The 16395-nt window shown below is 47.3% G+C and overlaps 1 long non-coding RNA gene across 1 annotated transcript; it reads left to right on the top strand.

The window, feature by feature from the left end:
* The first annotated feature begins 1334 nt into the window (after window positions 1–1334).
* Window positions 1335–13699, top strand: LOC311432578. Its single transcript, XR_014690144.1, has 4 exons — window positions 1335–1639; window positions 7477–7623; window positions 8036–8097; window positions 12326–13699. It is a non-coding gene; the product is annotated as an uncharacterized lncRNA (long non-coding RNA).
* The last annotated feature ends 2696 nt before the right edge of the window (window positions 13700–16395 follow it).

Here is a 16395-nt window from a genome sequence, read left to right as displayed (position 1 = left end):
TTTTTTTTTTCTTCATTGTAGAAGGTATTCACTCCTCTTTGTCCAATCACTTCCACTTTAAAATGTTTTGCCTTGTTTTCATCATACCATTATACCTTGGCTGACCTGCCTCAGCTAGTCGGGTTTAATCAGTGAGAAAGTACATGGTGTGTTTGCTTTTCCCTGAAAACCATTTTCTGCTCTGTAACAAATCTGAAGCCCTATAAAAATGTACCGACAGCCTGCACGAGTGCAGCTGGGGCTAAGGGGAGCGGGGTGGCAGTGAGCACAGCAGGGCCTGCAGCTGCTTCTGCTGCTGGTCCATCAAGGCTGTGGATGTTTTGGAGCTGGGACTCTCTCTTCATGAGTAATCCACTGAGCAGCCCCTTGGGAAGAAGCTGGCACTTGGCCTGTAGATGGGGTGGTGCCCATTTTATGAGCCTCTCTGCTAGTCATGAGGATTTCCTTCTGAAGGAAAGCTTAAAATAGAAGCCATGGGCTCCTGTGGCAATGGACTGTGGAAGAGCAGCCTTTAGCAGCTTTGTTTTTTACCTGTGTGGGGCTGAATTTTCTTTGGTAGCCTCAGCCCAGCTCAGATATTAGAGCTGTGGTGAGCAGACAGGTCAGTGCCTTGAGTGCTTCCCTCCACGGTGCTGATGAAGAGGTGCTTCAGCCCCTGCACACCTTCCCCTTCAACGTGAGACCTGCAGCAGCCATGGGCATGGCTATAGTGCCACAACTTTTCCTTACTGACCTGACTGGGACCAAAGCCTTCCCCATCTCCTAACAGCCCTGTCTTCCCCAGGGCCTGGATCCACGGAGCTCCGGCCCAGGCTGCCCAGCTCCCACACCCCTGCAGGTGGTTGCGGGGGGCCTAAAGAGGTGTAAGAGAAGCAAGCACAGGGCTGAGCATGGTGTAAATACAGCAATATAATACAGGAATATATGCTTGGGCAGTAAGCTGAGAAAGCCTGAGCTGCCTTTGCTCCTGGCTGAAGGACAGGATCCATCCCAAGGTGTCGCAATGGCTGGTGCCCCATCCACCCTGCCGCCTCCCACCTGCGCCGTATTTTACGTTGCAAAGCATTAATTATTGCTGTAACAAACATTCCTGACCTCGTGCTCTGGCAGCAGCCAAAGCGAAAGGCAGTTGGGCATTCACGCCAACTAAGTGGTAGCTGCAATTAACGCACCTCCGCGTAATTACGGCGCGGCACCTGGCCGTGGCTGGGAGGCTTGAGCAGAAGCCAGGCCGTGTGGGAGGAGGGCTTCCCCAGAGGCCCTGGTGAGCGCGGGGCTGGGCGGTGGATGGATTACAGCTGTGTGTTTAAAAATAACCCGCTAACTTTGCAGAGGAATGTATTTGTTATGGAGCCACTGGAAGGCCGGGGTAAGAGACCCGGGAGCAAGCTGGGAGTCGAGCCAGGAGACGGCTCCTGGGCACGATGCTCCCCGGGATAGGAAGACTTGGGCTGCCGAGCGAGGAACCTGCTCCTGTTTGTTTGCTCTCCGTGTTCGGGGAAACAAGACTTTGTGTATGGTTTGTGGGAGAAATAAACACCATTGCGCCAAGGAACTGCTTCGCTCGTCACCAGTTGTGTTGTAGTGGAAACAACCTGGCAAGACCCCACATGTTGGCTAATCCCTGGGCCAGATGGAGGTAACAATGTGTTTAAAGTGTTAATTAACTAGTTCGCTGCACGTCTGATTTACTGTTTTTAAGCAAGTTGCTAAGAAGGCTCATTTAAGAAGTGCATTTACCAGTGCATCCTGCTTTACTGCTTGCACCCACAAAAGCTCAGCCTGAACAGCAAAGTTGTTAGCTTGGGTGTAACAGCAGGGATAAGTGCTAGCACATGTGAAGGACAGAGCCAAAAGCTGCAAAAGAACGAGGAGCATGACAGAGAACTGAAATAAGGGACACACACACCTTTATTCCTGCAAGAAAGACACAGGGCACTGAGGTTTCCTCCTTAAAAATACAGCTGTCAAAATTAACTCTTGATGATGGTGATGCTACAGCAGGGAACTCCTGTGAGTGTAGGATTCCTGCACATATTCAGGTGAGGGTTTTCCCAAAGAGTGTCTCTACAACACAGCCCCAGCACACAGTGGGGTGGGAGGGAAGCAGGCAGGCAGAAAACTTGTGTAGCTTCAGTGGAAGGGATTGCCTGCCCCCGAGGAGTGGATGAGGAGGAAGGGTGATGTGAGACAAAAAAATGGGGCTGGAGCTGGTGTGTAGAGGAGCTGAGAGGGAGAATAGGCAGGGACAGGCCTGGACCAGGGATGGCCTCGTCCCCTGGCCTGGTGCTTGCTGTGGTTTTGTCTGCAGAGTGCATCTGCTCAGGGCATGGCAGAATTGAGCTCCCTTAGGGACATGTACAGCACCGTGTTGACTCGGTCCTAGATCCAGTTGAGGTGTCGGGGCGTCCGAAGGCTTCGTGTTTGCCCTCTGGGCATCTCTGCCAGTGGAAAAATTCCTCTTGGTGCATCTTACGCCCCAGAAGCTGCCTCAGAAAGCCGTGGCAGCAAAGCATCTGTGCTGTAAACTGAACGTCCCTCCAGTGGCACCAGCCCGGAGCTTTTATTTAGTCTCGCAGCTCAGGCAGCAGATTTGCCTGCTGTGACGAGACGCGTGGAAGACAGGGTTTCTCATAGCTAGAAGAAGATGGTGCTCTTCAAACAGCTTGCAGAGCTGCTCTGAGGAGGAGTTGATCTGTGAGGCAGAAGGAACAAAATCAGGCCATATCTTTCCAAAGTGGAGATGATTTTTAAGTCTTGTGTGGTCAAGCAGTGCAAATGTGACTGCTTCTTCTCAGGTTCAGCCTCGGCTCTGATTTCCTGCAATAAGGGCACTCGGGGAGGTCTGAGTGCTTCTGTCTTGGTGACGCCATCTCTGAGGCTATAAATCAGCATTTTTAGCAGGACAACATCGGCTTTGTTTTGGGGAGAGCCTTTGGGTATTCTCAGAGCTATACAAATATTGCAGAATCATTATTTCCTTCTTCTTAAAGGAAGCCACTTTTAACCATTGATCACAACGAGTGATCACAATGAGTGATCACAACCAGGATCACAACGAGTTCCAAGTTTAAAGCTGAGGCCCAGTGGGACAAGTTTCTCCTTTCCCAGGCTTTCTCCCCCTTCCTCCCTAGCTCAGTAGGTGCAAGGGGAGCACAGGCTGGAGCCTGGGGTCTGTTTTCTCTGCTGAATGCTGCCAAGCATCCAGAATCACTGGGTGAACAGCAAGCCCCAGAGCATCCCCTCACTGCCTGTCCCTCCTTTCCTCGTCTCCTTGAGAACCCAAGGAAAGGAACATGTGGGAATACTCAGATGAACAGAGAAACAAAACAGTGCAAGAAGTAATTTAAAACACAGGTCAGGCAGTCCCAGGGGCAATTAATCCCTCCTGCATGTCCATCCCCAATGGCATTTCTGCCCTGAGAGCCAGCCTGTTGATCAAAGGCCTGGCATGTTGGGCAGCAGAGCTGCATGTAACCTGCAAATAGTGGTGACAAGGGAAAAAAAGAGCAGGAAGGACAAATAACAAGTTTACTTTAGGTATATCAATAACTAGGCATGGTGTATTTTGAAAGCATTGAAGTAAGGTGAGCTTTGAGAAGGAGGCTGAAGGCAAATACGATAGCAGCTAGGTGTTTTCCTGACCTGGCCTTCCTCTTATTCATTTAAAGAACTTCCCTCTAACTACTCCTAACTTTATTGCTTAATTGCTGGGGAAAAAAAAAAAAAAAAACAAAAAACAAAAAACATAAAAACTGAGATAAAAATAAGGCGTTTACATTGGCTAAGCAGCAAGATGTTTTGCCTCAGAACCCTGAAACAGCTGGAAGAAATAAACCACCACAGGAGAAGTGTTGCTTTTAAAAAAAAAAAAGCATCTCCTTTTCTGATATTTCATGTAATCAGAAATTTTCCATTGCTGCCTTTAGTTACACAGGGGCCTTTCATACACCCGTATCTGTTGATCTCTGATAAAATTGCACAAAGGAGGCAGCTCATTAGCTCTCACTTCTGCTCTGAGCATGTTTTGATGTGCAGATCGCTGACAGCACAAAAAAAAAAATCCTTTCTGGCTGTGTAGGTAGCTATAATAGCAGTATTGACAGTGTGTACCTGCTGCAGGCAAAACACAGGGGATTCTCCATCTCCTCGGTGTTTCATCTGAGGAATAATGACCAAGGGATGTGAAGAGTGATTGTGGGGTTGAACCTGATACAAAGCACTCCCGTGAAACCTGCTTGCCAAAATGATGATCCAGTTCCAGTAATTCAGCACCCACTGTGGCATCTCAAGTCAGACCCTTGACATAAACTTTAAGTTTTAAAAATTGAGCTAGTTATTGATTAAACTAATGATAACTTTTATTTTTATAAAGGCTTTCAAGCTCTGCCTTGTACAGACGGCTTCTCAAACATTTAACAATTCCAGGCATGAACAGTTTATCTGAACATTTTGCTTGCAATGCTGGAGACGACAAACAAAGCACTGTTGTGTTAGCATGGGGAAGCAGAAAGCAAAACTAAACGAAACGCTTCAGTTATCTAAACTGGCTGGAATTAAACAGCATAAATGAGAAGAAAGTCGCATCATCTTTTAACTAGAGAAAACGTCAGACATCAAAGCTGGGATCTTTAAAAAGAAAAATTGTTGGCAGCACTCTACATGTGTGCGTGACGGGCATGAAACTTTGTTTTTGCTTTGATTTCTTCCTTTCTGCTCTGAAAACATGGAGAGAGGTAAAATGACTCCATTAGAGTTAAATGCCTGTGCTCACTAATGGAACAAAGATAAAAAGCAAACAACAAATGCATTACTATGACGGTGTGGCTGCTCCATCATCTTAGCTGGTGCTTGTTTCTTTCCCTAAATTAAGAGAAGATGGTTTTGGGCTCAATTTAGGGTGGGATCCATCTTGCCTCTGTGGGTAAACATGAAGGCTGCATACTGGGGCTCAGAGAGAGCAGATGGCTCTGCAGTTTTGGGGTGGCTGCTTGCAGTGGTTTTACCTTGCTAGGCAGCTGAACTCCACCACAAAAACTCTCTCACTCCACCTCCTCAGAAGAGGAGGGGAAGAAGAAAAGGAAAGAAAAACATCTCACGGGTTGAGATATGGATAATTTAATTAAAGGAAAAAATATTTATTAAGGGAAAATTAGTATTATTAAGCAAAAAATAGATAATTTAATTACTCCCTACTTCCCACCAATGAGCAATGCTTGACCACATCCTTGAAGCAGGGTCTCAATACGTAGCCATTGCTATGGATGACAGACGTTTTCACAACGAGAGCCCGTCTATCCCCTCTCCATCCCTTTTTGCAGCTTTCATTGCTGAGTGTGACACCGTATGCTATGGAATATCCCTTTGGTTGGTTTAGGTCAGCTGCCCTGGTGATGTCCTGTCCCCATCTCCTGCCCACCCCAGCCTGCTGGCTCTGGGGGGGTTGGAGGGAGTCCCATTGTGGTGCCAGCACTGCTCAGCAGCAGACACAACCCTGGTGTGGTACCAGTAAAGCTGATGACACAGAACTGGGAGGAGTGGCTGATATATCAGTGTCATGCTGCCATCTAGATGGACCTCAACAGGCTGGAAAAGTGGGCTGACAGGAACCTTGTGAAGCTCAACAAGGAGAAGGACAGAGCCCTGCACCTGGGCAGGAAAAATCCCATGTGCCAGCACAGGCTGGGGGCCTCCCAGCTGGGAAACAGCTCTGCAGAAATGGACCCGGGAGTCCTGGTGGGCACCTATCACCAACAGGTGAAGGGAAGTGATCCTTCTCCTCTGCTCAGTGTTGGTGAGGTTGGAGTACTGGGTCTGGTTCTGGGCTCCCCAGGACAAGAGAGACATGGACATAATGGAGAGAGTCCAGCAGAAGGCCATGAGGATGATGGAGGGCCTGGAGCACCCCTCCTGTGAGGGGAGGCTGCGAGCTGGGACTGCTCAGCCTGGAGAAGAGGAGGCCCAGGGGATCTCATCACTGTCTGTACATCCCTGAGGGGAGGGAGCAGGAAGGCCGGAGCCAGGCTGTGTGCAGTGGTGCCCAGTGCCAGGACAGGAGGCCCTGGGCACAACCTGGCCCCCAGGAGGCTCCCCCTGAGCACCAGGAGCCCTTCTGTGCTGTGCGGGTGACGGAGCCCTGGCACAGGCTGCCCAGAGGCTGTGGGGTCTCCTCCTTGGAGCCCTTCAGCAGCCGCCTGGACGTGGTGCTGGGCACCCTGCTCTGGGTGTCCCTGCTTGGGCACGGGTGGCACCGGGTGGCTCCAGAGGGCCCTGCCGGCCTCAGCCACTCTGTCACTCTGTGACATTGATGTTCCCCTCCTGTGGTGGTGTGGTGGTTTTACAGGAGGTGAACAAGCAGGCTGGGGCCCTGCTTTGCTCTTGCTAATGGTGCTCCTCAGTGCCAAGGTGCTGACGCCCGGCTGGCACGGCCCTGCTGCAGCTACAGCAATTTGCAGAGGCAGACAGAAAAGGTCTGCTTCTGCACGGCCCAAGCTCCCCACTCAGCCAGTCAGTCACAGAAATTTGGTCTCTCCATGAATGGTGGCTGAAATTAGACCTGAGGAAAGTTCGTCTTTAATGTCAAGTGGCACTGTTTCATTATGCAGATTTTTTCAGAGCTGCAGCCAAATCAGTCCAGTGCTGCTTAATTGCTTAATATGATAAATCATGGCTTTTGCCAACTGCTTGCCTAATTATGTATTTTATTCACTGTAAACAACGGCTCTAAAAGGATGGAAGGGAGGCTGCGCAGGGTTTCCACTGCCAATCTGATGGGCCCGAGTACAGCAGCCATCTCCGCAGCTATACTTAGCTTGCTGCCACTGATGCAATAGAAACAGACCTCCAAGAAGTTATCTTTTATACTCCACTCTTCAAAATAATGACCCTTTTTACCATTTCTTTGGCGAAGTTGTGCTTCTGAAGGTTATTCGTCCTGTCTCCTGATGATTTGCCTATTCTATAAAACATCATTTGGCTTCTTTCGGTGTGTTCAGTCCAGAGCTTCAGAGCAGCCTTTGGCAAGACCTAGGAGAATCCTCTCCTTAGCTCCTGCCACTTCACCACAAGACTCAATCATTTTATATTTTATCTTATCTATTTTATCATATCTTATTTTATTTTAATTTTATTTTTAAACTCAGTTCCAAGAATTACTGATAAACTGGAAAAAAAAAAAAGAAAGAAAAAAATAAAAAAAAATAAAAATCACAAAACATCATTTCTAAAGCAACTAAAAGTTTAGTTTCAGCTCAGAGCAAATTTAACTGTTTTAGTGGAAAGCTGGGAATTAAGGGATGGGATGAAGGTGACACATGGCAATTATAGGGCAGAAGTCCCCTGCCTTCGGGAGCTCACAGCCTGCTGGATGTGAGCAGAGGGACGGTACCATGCAGGGTGCATAGGAAAAAAGGGCAGCACAGCCACTGGCAGGCATGATGGTAGCTCACCACCCACCACACTGCCTTCTCGTGTCAGGGTGGCTGCTCCAGAGCAGTGCTGGTGGAAGAGGCGAGACCAAACGCGTTCCCACCACCACGGGAGGTTTCCTGGCGTCACTTCACAAACACCCCCACCCAGCAGCGCCCCGTCAACAGAAAACAGCTTTCCACTTCAGCAATGCTGGTGAGGTTCATACATTTTAATGCTCATATACTGACTGCTCTTTTCAGTCTGCTTTAATTGAAAGATAAGCTGAATTTCTTATCTTGTTCTTCTGCAGTAGGAGTTCAATCTTGAAGTAGCACATTTGCCTGCTGTGTTCCAAATACATTTGAATTAAACATGGTCATAATATTGGAGAAAGCATCAACCTCTATATAAAATCATCGTTTGTACCGAGGGAGCTGTATAATACTGTATTTTAAAATGATGGTCATTACAATCAACTGTTTGGGCCATTCCAGCTGAGGAGAAAAGCATCCAAGCCATCTGTATCACATAGTGAAATATAAATGTCTTGTTTTTAAACTGCTGAAAATGAAAGGTGTTTGACTTCAGGGGATTCAATATCACTTCAAATATTTTTTTGCATCAGGTTTCACAGCAGCAGCAAGATGAACCAACTCTGAATTTGAAGCCTCAGCTCCCTGCTTGCAGGTACCCTGTGTTTTTTTTTAGAGAAAGGTGATTTCAGAAATGAAAACCTAAGGTCCACTCACGGAAATATGTGCAGAGACTGTGATCATAAGTGCAAAAACCACTATTCAAGCTGCAAGTAACAACCAATCAACCCTGCACACCAGTAGATAAGTGCCCCCGGACTAGCAGCTGCATGGTGGATGGCTGCAGCTGGTTGCTCTGTAGCTGCATGAGCACCTTTGAAATGCATTTTGTGCACGTTCTTTTCATGTGAGCTGAAGCCACACTTCCTGTGTTGAAAACTTGCATTAAAATTTATTTCCATAGAAATTCCAAAAGTTATTAGATTTATCCTTGCATTTTGTGAGCAACACCTACGTGCTTCCTGGTATTTTATTTTTACTTTTTTTTTTTTTTTTTTTTTTCTGTTCCCCCCCCCCCCCCCCCCCCTTTTTCTTGAAAGCTGAATAACTATCATGGGAAGAGGCATTTTTATTTATTTATTTTTTTTTTAGCAAAACAGTACTTCAAAGCTAGCACCATCAGAGGTTACTTACTGTGACTCAGATTTATGGACAAGGCACTGCAAAGGCTTTGGGCTCTCATTTTAATATGGCTATACCCTCCCCATTTGTAGCTCTAGTCTCAGTCTTTCCAAGATTATACCAGGAAAACACATCCCAAGATTCAGAGAATCCTGCTGCTCCAACGTTTGGACAGTTTGGCTAAAAAAAAAATTTAAGATCATGGATTTTCACTCTCTGGTGAATTTTTTAAAAGAACAAGGTAATACACTTGAAATCTGTACTTTATCTTAGTAGGTTTTCTTGGCATTAAGCTCATGCTGAATAATTTTAGTAAGTTTCATCAAAATCATCTGAGAACTGTACAACTGAGAAAACCGTATTTCTAAAGGGTTTTTTTTAGCACTAAAACTGCTGATGCAAGATGCAAAAGCTTTATCTTGTAGATCCCAGACTGAGTTAAAAAGCAACTACACTTGCAGAAGATTAGTTGAGGAGTTTCATATAAGGTCATCCTTTTGCATTAGACACACACCAAAAGCAAGTAGAGCGAAGGCATGGGTTGCATGGATCGACTTTGAAGTGCTCTCCACTGCTGGTGACCTTTAGCTCTCAAATTTGTTCTACACTTAAGGTTCCCAGAAACCTGCCATAAACCTGTGAAGCACCTGAGAAGTGCAAACACAGTGGGCCCCCAGCAAAATGGAAATCCCAAGCTTTTGAGAACATTTGCTGGAGAAAAAGGGTCTGGGGGAGTGAGGGGCTGCAACATTGCAGACACTGACACGTAGGCTGGGGAACGATGGAAGAGCTTGCAAATTCACGGGAAGTAAATGGCATGGAAAGGCACAAAAGGTTACAAACATAAGCAAAATTGGTTTCACAGGTTACCCCCATGCTCACCCTCTGCGTGCCACCACCCATGTGTGGGATTTGAGTAGGAGATGTTACAGAAAGTTATTCGTAGTAGCATAAAGAGGAATGTCTCGCGTGGAGTTGGTGAAGATTTACTCTGTCCAGTCAATCCCAGGACTGAGATGAGTTCAAAGTGGGTTAAATCTTTAGTTCTGCAACTCGTATTTGGACAGCAGCTGTTTACTGGCTTAAGGGAAACACAAGCTATATCACCAAGGTCCTCAGAGTTTATCCTTGTCTTGTCCTGTGGCAGGCAAACACCATAGACAGATCAAGCAGTTTTGATGCCTTCTGGTTCACCTTGATGGGGTACTCCATCCCACAGGGCTTTTGTGGCAAAAAGTCAGTGTGTGCCTCTCCTTGTGGCTTTAAGCATGGTTTATTCTTTATTAAGCATAGTTTATTCTTCTGGAGAACTAGTGCCCTGTCAGTTGTGCAAGAATTGTAAGTAGTTTTGAACCTGAAGAGACCCTGTATCCATCCCTGTTCTATATTTTCCATATCCTTTCCCACCTGAAAGCCTTAATCCCGAGTTCTGAAGCCCAGACCATAAGCAAATTGGCCTCCAGTTGTGCAAAAAATACTTTCAGCTGGAAATACTTTCAATTGGAAAATCTTATTTGGACCTTAGTAAACTATGAGGAAAGGCAGGAGTAGTTCTCAAAGGCCCTTGTAACTTTGTGGATGAGTCTGCATTGATTTGTGTGAGCTTCTTGTGATTCTGTGATCCCTAAAGCCCTGTGGTTGACCAAGAAAATTATTTTGCTCCTCAGAAACTTAGGTAACTGTGTGGATGATGAAGAATAGGAATACGTGTTTTGTACATTGTCTCCATATGGCAGTGAAAGCCCTTTCATATGAACTCATCACTACCCTCAGGAGTCCCAGGGATCTACAGCCCTTTCTGTAACAACAAACACAGCTCATGGGACCTGGTTTCCACCCAGTGGCCATGGACTGCTGGCCACTAGGACATGCCAAGCTCCCATACTGCTGCAACTCTCCACTCCAGATCTACACCCTGGGCTCTGCACCTCTGGGTTTGGTTTGCTGTAGGTCTCAAGGAAAGCAGATTTTCTCCTCTGAAGCTTTTGAAACTCCTTTGGTGGTGTCTCATTTATAGAACTATTCTCTTCCAGTGGTCCACACATAGTATCTCAGGACCAGTACCCTGCATATCACATCTAGTCATCCAACAGCTGGTCTCTGGGCGGTTGTCCCCACCATCACCAGGATTTCCATCTGATATGGTACCCTGCAGCATTAGGGCATGAGTGTGCCGTGTGGTGGGGGACAGTGCAGCCCTTGGCCCCTGCATACCCTGCTTCCAACTGCTTGTCCATGTGGACAAAGGTGTATGGGAAGGGAAGGTGTGAGGCCACATGGGTATGTAAGAATCTCATATGGTAATTTGAGGCACTTGAGAAACAGCTGTGTTGTTGGGGCCTCCATTCTGAATGTGTCACACTTGCCCTGTGTCTTGGTATGACATCTCCAAGGTAGTGAAAAAAAACAACGAACCAAACAAAAACTATTATTTATAATCTTGCAGGCTGTGAGTTAGTGGACTTTGAATGTGGGGCCTGCTTTAGGTAGGGAGAAGGTGTTGTATGGCCTTCCCCAGGTGCTTCACTGTGCCTCAGCAAATACAAACCTGACAGGGACCACACAGAGGGTGGAGAAACTTTGTTCAGCTTTCAGCTCTGCTCTTGTCAGGTCACCAGAATGTATACCCAGGTGCCCAGTGCCCACCTCAGATACTTTTTGAGCATTTACTTTTTAAACTGAGCTATATAAGTGCCTGTTTATCCTCCAGAAGGTGAGCCAGTTCTGCTGGCCTCCTGTATGCCTGAGAGTCACTGGCATTTGGTGCTTGTCAGAGGGCTGACAGCCCCAAACGAGTTACTCTTTGAGGCGCAGGGATCCTGCTCCCGACCAAGAGCTATTATTTAGGGCTCAATTCATCTTTTGTCTGAGGCTTGCCCTCGGCAGCTGGCCGGAGCTCCTCGCAGCTTGCTCTGCGCTGTGTGATGCGTGGTGGTGCCGGCCTTTGTCTGCAACTCCGCTTGCCTCCCTCTCTCCTGGATTATCCTTCAGCCCAATGGTGCTTACCGAGCCATGGCTGTCCCTAGGATTTCTCCAGCCCAGCAGCACATGCGGTGTGTCTGTGGGCTCAGAGACATCCCTGCCATGAGCGTGCAGAGCTCGGCAGGGCCCTTTGTGTCCTCCTCGGGCCTTGCATGCGAATCCTGTATTGTGTCCAGACAAAGCGAAATTCAGTTCTGTGCTGTGCTGGCAGCCTGATACCTTTTTATTTCCTTTCTCTTAGAATTATGGACTTTTAAATCCGTGCTATGCTCTTTGAGGAAGGAGTTGAGCCCATTTATCTTACTCTGGTGAAAGCAGCTGCTGTGTTTGCAGAGAAGCAGAGGGCTGGGCCCAAGGGCTTAAGCCAAAGGCCAGCTGTGACCAGCCCAGGTTTTTCTCACCCAGACTGTCCAGTTAAAATAGTTAGGGATGGTTTTTAATTGCAAAACTTAGGGTTTTGTGGAGTTCAGGGGTATGTCTGGGGGATGATACATCTGGGGGACATTTGAAGCACATTTTGAAGCAAATAACACATCGGTAAAGTGCCCACAATGCTACAAGGCATGGGGGAAGAGGCCTCAGAAAATGTAAATTTACCTTACAGTTTGTTGTGGCTCTTACTTTAAGAATTATATATAAAAAAATATCAAAGCTATGTGGGTGGTGTTCAAAGATGAATTTCAATGACATTTAGAGCCTTTTGAATTTTTTCCTTGCAGAAGTAAGTCTCTCGTTCGCTTCGAGGCTGGGATGGAAGCTGAGTTACTCCAAGCAATGTGTGGCAGCGAACGGATCCCAACACCACTGGGTTTCTGCTGTCTCAGAGCAGCTCCTTGCACCGCTCCTCAGTTGGGTGGACCTGGGTTTTGGGCTCAGCTCTTGCACAAGCAGCAGATCCATTCAATATTTTGGTTTTGTGACTCTGGTAAACTCCTGAGTTGTCTGTGATACTGTGCTTCATTTATGGCCAATTTTGGGTGCTACGTAACAGATGCCAGAAGTGTTTTGTTTTGACTCAGCAGAGATCAGTGCCCTTCCCCATGCAGCATCTATTAGTGTCTGAGCCAAGTAACTCTTCCTTTAAAATCTGTCAGCCTTTTCTACAGAAATAAATGCCCAGGAGAGGAGGGGAGAGGCTGGGGACAGAAAAAATGTTGAGGTGTGAATAGGCATGTAAAAATGGCTTGGAATGCCTTCTGGGCAAGGAAGTGTGCAATTTGTTAGTACTGCTGGGCCTTTCCCTCTGCTCCTTTGCCTGTGGCTTGTTTCCTCCTATTTATCTAAAGCCCAGAGCTTGTGCTGCAGGCTGAAAGCAGCAGAGTGGAGAAGCCAAAAATTTAGGAGAAAGTTAGCCCAGCTTGTGATGCCCTTGGGAAATCAGTGTGATGGGAAAGTTGAACCTTTCCTTCCTCCCATTTTCTAACTGCAGACGTTGGCCTTGTCTGAGTATCAGACCAGATTTCGAGCTCCCCTGGCGGTACGCGCGCTGCCCACCGCAGCAGCCTCCCGTAGTAACGCAGAAGGCAGGATACAAATAACACAGCCACAACGTGTGTGAAAGGAAGCTGTGGGCTCCCCGGCTTGGGGCGGAGGTTCCCCAGCCTCGCTGGGGTTGTGTTCGGCACCACCAGGAACCATCCGAGCCTAAGGTTCAATGCCTCTTGTCACCAAGCTGTCTGTGGTTGGAAAAGAGGGCACGAGAGGACACGGAGACTGCTGGAGGAACACAAATAGTAGGGTCACACTTGTGCTTGCAAAGACCACGGCTTTGTTCTCAGGGCGTAGTCTCGCTTCAAGGATGTGCACTGGTCAGGGCTGCTCTGCAGGGCTGAGGCTGAGGATCACACCTCAGTTTGAATCTGATATGAAAGGCTTCTCTCACCCAAGAGCCGTCCCCTCCCAGAGAAGAGCCAGCTGCCCAGAGAGATATCATCAGCACGAGGAGATTTTTCCTTTACCCTGTTGCAAACACTGTGGCTGCATGCAAGGTGGGAAAGAACAAAGACATTTCTTGCCTTGCCAGCCCCCCTGGTGCTAAATAAACATCCACACGGTCTGCAAGGTACTTTGTCTGCTGTTGGGGCACCTCGGCTTCACACAAATTAATCTACCTGATGAATACTTCAGCCTGTTTGATTTTTCTGCCTCCCTCCTAGACAACTATATTTTACCTTTTTTTCAAAGCTCTGGTAATTCACCTGGTCCCTTGAGTAATTGCTCATTTTACTTTGGAAAGGAAATGCATTTATCCTTTTTTTTTTTTTTTAATTCTCATTTTGTCCCCAGTAATATGAATAATGCATGTGCTGTCATGCAATTAGTCCACTGAGCTACTAAAGAAATCTTAATACCCAGGTTTCTGATGGCATCAGGTAGGAAGGCTGCTGCTACCGACATTTTCTGTGCTTCAATTTTTGGTCACGTACCCTCTTAATCTCCCCTGTTGTTTGACCAGCTGATGGTTTTCATTTCTAATGAAGAAAATCGCTCTGTGAATCCATGATAACCAAAGGTTTCGGATAAATGAATTTCACTGGGTCATTAAATCATAACAGCACAAACAAAATAGGATAAAGGAATCCAAATGTCCTCACTGCCACTTGGGCGAGGTGGTGGTTGGTTGGCTGAATATCCGAGCCTCCAAGAGGGCCCCCATTTTGCTCAGGAGTCAGTTTGAGTTTTGGTTGTTGATTTTAAACACTCTGATTTTTTTTTTCCCCTAGGTGTGACAGTTGTCTTAAATATTTTTACTGGTCCCTGCCTGCCCGGGGGACACCCCTCCAGGAGAAACAAAAATCCAGCGCAAGTCCTCTCCAGGGGAAACAGTAAGAGGATTTTTTTGGGTGGAATAATCCTGGCAAAGGGGAAGAGCTCAGGGAAGACTTCCCTGATAAATCCAAAGCTGTTTAAACTTCTGAAATGGCCTTTTAGTTTCCAAGAGGGAGCAATAACTATTTTAGCTACATGCTCCATTAGCCTAGTTATGGTTATGAACCACGCTAAGGCTAACAGCTTCAGATAATAAAATGCACAGCGTGAGCCTCGGGAACATTGCTGGTAGAGGAGAAAATATGAATATTTATCTGGGGCCAGATTTAGCCCTTTTAAGTGGGGGGAAGGGAGGGAGGGCCAACCCTTCACCCGAGGTAAAATACTGACCTAAATGGCCAGTTTTATGCTCAGACTTCTTTTTTCCTTGATGTTTCTTTTTCCTAATTCCCCAAACACGATGGATAGGGGGTCCCATTTGCCTTGCACACAAAGTTCCCTGTGCTGCAACGAGGAGGTTGGGCTCCTGCCACCCCTCTGGGATGCCTGCACGGGTGGCTTCCACCCTGCCAGGGGCACCCACCCATTTCAGAGGCCAGAAAAGAGACACCAAATTTGCAAAAATGTTCATCCTGCCACAAAAACAGACTGCATCTCCCACTGCCCTGAGGGGCCACGTGCCTTAAAACAGTTGAGAAAGGCTGAGCAGGGAAAGAGGCTCAGGAGGTGGTGACAGCTGGGTAAATCTCCTCTTCCTCCCCTTTGACACCTGGTGGCATTTTGTTTCCATCCCCAGATCAGATATGCCGGCTGGTTAATAAATCCCGGTGCAGGGCAGCAGCTTGCCTGATGAAAACGAGTAATTACCTTTCACCTGACCAGAATTTTTGATTGCCACTGGCGTGATGAATTGGATTTTTCCTACGGTTGCTTAAGGAAAGCTGTGACCCCTGGCGAGATGTTCAGTATGTGGGAAATGTAAACAGGCTCTAAACCATCAAAAAGATGAGCAGGGGGCTGAGGGAGAGGCGTTGCAGGAGGAGGTCTGACATTTTGGTGGATAAGCTGGGGGGAAAGGAGGTAAAGAGCCCGGTAACAAAGTGGACACGCAGCACTGCGTCAGGTGGAGCTGCAAAGCGTGGAGGTCATTCAGAGGAGGGCAGGGAGACTGAGAAATAAAACCTGGTGTGATCAGGGAGGGAGCGATACGATCCCTCCTCTCATCAGCAGAAAGCACAAACCCGGGGAGGAGTTAACGTGACCCAGATGTTCCTGTTAATTTATCAAATAACTACACAGTAATCAAAGGCAGCCAGACTGTAGCTGGGTGTTGATACGCTAAGCATGAAGGAATGGCGCTGGGTTCTCAGAAAGCTTTTCTTTAAAATAAGCATTTTGACTGCCATTTTGTGCTCCCAGACAGTCACAGGCACCCACGCCTGGCCGGGATGGGCAGCAGCGTGCTGAGGGTGCGCCCAGGCTCCTGGGAAAGCTTCAGCTCTTGAGGCCTTGGAGCTTTTCCTAAGGATGTGCAAGTGTGGTGGCTTTTCAAGCCAGATTTGCAGTTCTGCACGGGTGGCAGGCAGCCCAGAGCTGATGGGGTTGGTATCAGCACCTCCAGCTGGGTCATACATCCAGCCAGAAGGGCAGGAGGGATGAGAGCCTTACAGGAAAAAAAACTACCAGGACTTTTAATGCTGGAAAGAGCAGCTTTTCCATAATCATGTTTCTGTGAAAACAGCAAGAGCAGCTTGGTGGTTTCTGTATTTTTTTTTATTCCCTCCAGAAAATAAAATTTAAAAAAATAGTCAGTACCAGCCGGAAAGGAATCTGCAGCCCGAAGGGACAGGAGCTGCCATGTGTCTGAGCATCTCACTGTGGCATCTCATAATGAGAATTTTGGGCAGTGTTAATAGCATCAGCTCCACTTGGGCAACCTGTCAGAGAGATTGGATGTCAGCTGCAGAGCAAAATACAGCTCCAGCCTAATTGTGGTCCTCCAGGAGGAGCCTCATGAATA

The sequence above is a fragment of the Aythya ferina genome (assembly GCF_964211825.1).
Source record: "Aythya ferina genome assembly, chromosome: 2".
In the NCBI taxonomy this organism is placed as follows: domain Eukaryota; kingdom Metazoa; phylum Chordata; class Aves; order Anseriformes; family Anatidae; genus Aythya; species Aythya ferina.
Note: the sequence above shows the minus strand (reverse complement) of the source record. Positions and strands in the feature narration are given on the sequence as shown.